Source organism: Frankliniella occidentalis, unplaced genomic scaffold, assembly GCF_000697945.3.
Source record: "Frankliniella occidentalis isolate FOCC.00 unplaced genomic scaffold, Focc_3.1 Scaffold165, whole genome shotgun sequence".
Taxonomy (NCBI): Eukaryota; Metazoa; Arthropoda; class Insecta; order Thysanoptera; family Thripidae; genus Frankliniella; species Frankliniella occidentalis.
In genome coordinates, this window is record NW_026267291.1 from 233,689 (window position 1) to 236,208 (window position 2,520).

A 2,520-nucleotide genomic window follows, 5' to 3' on the forward strand; every position below is an offset into this window, starting at 1 on the left:
TGGATTATTGTGCAAGTGACTGAAGGGAGACGCGGCCGGCGTCCCCGTGCTGTCAACAAAGCAAGCAAAAGCAAAGAAGTGTTTTAAGTGAAGTCAAATGACTGCTGAAGCAAACTTAGAAGTGTCTGGGAAGAGTATGGAATCAAAGAGAATTAAAATCCAGAGTGAAAAGTGAAGCTGGGAAACTTAAATACTCAAGTTGTGAAATTATCAAATATGGCGACGGCTGTGGTCTGTCCCTTTGTTCTGGAATGTGAGTCTGAAATGAAGTCAATAATTTCAAAACATGAAATGGATATGTGAGTATCTGAGTTATGGAAGTAAAGGACGGAAAGTGAGTACAACAATTGTCTTTTGAATGTAAGAAAAAGTTCTCGTAAAACCAATTGAGTCGAGAGTATTCCCCCTCCTATCCTGAATGTGAGTAATGTTTGTTTGGTATGGTACAGTCCACAGAAATGCATTTCTTTTTACTGCATCTGATCATCAAATGGTATTTCTATGTTCGAAGTGATGATGAACTAAATGAAATTAGGGATTTAATTAACTCATATAAGCTTCTGGTGAGCATAATTCTCCTCAGTTCCAGTTTTATGTGGGAGTAGCTGTAATTCCAGAGTTGTGCATCATATGCAGTAATTCCAGAGAATATTCTGGCGTGTGTTGCCTTAATCATACAATTTTCCTAGAATATGTGTTGGTGAGATCCTTTGGAGTGAAGTGTAATATGATTTTCAGTGCCTGAGTGTAATGTTGAATTAATTTTATTATTTGAATGTGTCTTAAAATATATGTTTTTTTAAAAATAAAAGGAGGCTGTATAATTTATCAAGAGTACTGAAACAATTGATAAATGTGGCATAAATAAGTACAATGAAACAGTGAGTGATAACAATATAATTTGTTTATAAATGGCACACTATGGGTGTGGTCATAAGTATTTGATTCTAGAGGATCAAGGTTCATGGCAGAGGTTCTGTCCAGTGGAGATGTTCTATAAGGAATGATGTTGAATGCACGTAGAGGTTCTACGATGCTGATAGAGGTGTGTAGAGGTTCTACACTAACAGATTACGTAGAGGTTCTACGGATTAATAAATGGTCACTGGCGTAGAGGTTCTACGTTCAGGCAGGCGTAGAGGTTCTACGTTCAAACCTGAGAACTGTGTAGAGGTTCTACACATAACAAAGAAAGAAGGAAATAAAATAAAATAAATTGATTAGTTAAGAGCTAACATAAAATTGAAAAAAAAAAAAACAAAAAAAAAGCAACATTGATATAGAAGTCTCTAGTCCTGTGAATCAAAACTGAAAATGAGAAGTGAAATGAGAGTCTGAGGAATGTAAAACTGAAATCTAAACTTGCAAATTGAAAGTAGAAAGAATAGAATTGGTAATCAAAAGTGAAATTGAAATCATTTGAAATGTTAAGATGTACCAACAAATTACTGACTTAAAACGTTCAAAAGTTGAGGTATTATGACTGTCTGCTGAATGAAAAGTATGTGGACTGAGAGCAATTTAGAAGAGTTAAAAAAAAATTATTAAAGCGAATCTGAGTGAAGAAACTCGGCTGTGCTGCTTTGGGCAGGATCCCAACCTTGGAAAGGTTGGTCACCCAAATAAAAAATGTTTCGGTAAAGTTACACAGAAAATGAAATGAACCCGAGATACTTTATGTTAAGAGTGATAGGTGTTGCGAAGTGTGTTTAAATTGTGAAATAAAAACATGAACATGTAAATGTAACAATCAAAATGACTGTACACTAGACAGTTTGTAATAATTTTGGGGTTGGTACCCCTAACCTACAGTTTGTGTAGTTGTTTCTGAATTTTAGACAGGGCAGTGGCGGCCGGTGAGCAGTAGTAAACAAAGATAAGTTTTTGAATTTATGATCTGTTATTTCATGTTTTGTGTGATACATAAGCAGTGTCATCAGTCTCAAAGGATATTTTTGTTGCAGGAAAGTTATTATGATTTTACATGGTGGAGTAGCATTCTTGATAATCAAGAAACCTTTGGAAATCTATAAAATCAACAGCTGAGGTAAATGTGTAAGACAACTGTTACATTTCATGATGTTAGCAAAAAGTAAGAGTAAGAGAAAGGAAGTTCAGATAACTGTGGAAAAATGTAGTTACTTGTTTTTGGAATCGTAAAGACACCTACTTGGAATGTGAAAGTTTGGCAAAAGCTATTCATTGAAGAGTGCTAGGCTGTAGAGGTTCTACGGTTCTATGCAAAGTGTCTCAAAGTCAGAGAATATAAACGGAAAGTGAACTAGTTGATGTGCATTCGTGCAAACAGTCTGAATTAATCTAAAGTTTAATGATCAATGAAAAAGATTATTGACTGTAACGTTTAAGAGATGGTGATGTATGTTGTTTATGATTATGTGTTAATGTTTTGAAGTTGCCAAGAGTATGTGGTTTGTCACGGTAATTTATCAGTTCTAAAGATTGAAAAAGTAAGTTGATACAATCTAAAATGATAGGTAATGAATATCTGGAGTTTGTAAG

At 34.6% G+C, this 2,520-nt stretch overlaps 1 long non-coding RNA gene across 1 annotated transcript in view; it reads left to right on the forward strand.

Moving 5' to 3' along the window:
- The first annotated feature begins 465 nt into the window (after positions 1-465).
- The window catches only part of LOC127750297 (uncharacterized), a 14,918-nt gene continuing 12,863 nt past the window's right edge, over positions 466-2,520 (forward strand). The window contains exon 1 of the long non-coding RNA XR_008011614.1: positions 466-2,219. This is a non-coding gene — a long non-coding RNA (uncharacterized LOC127750297). The remainder of the gene's footprint in view (positions 2,220-2,520) is intronic.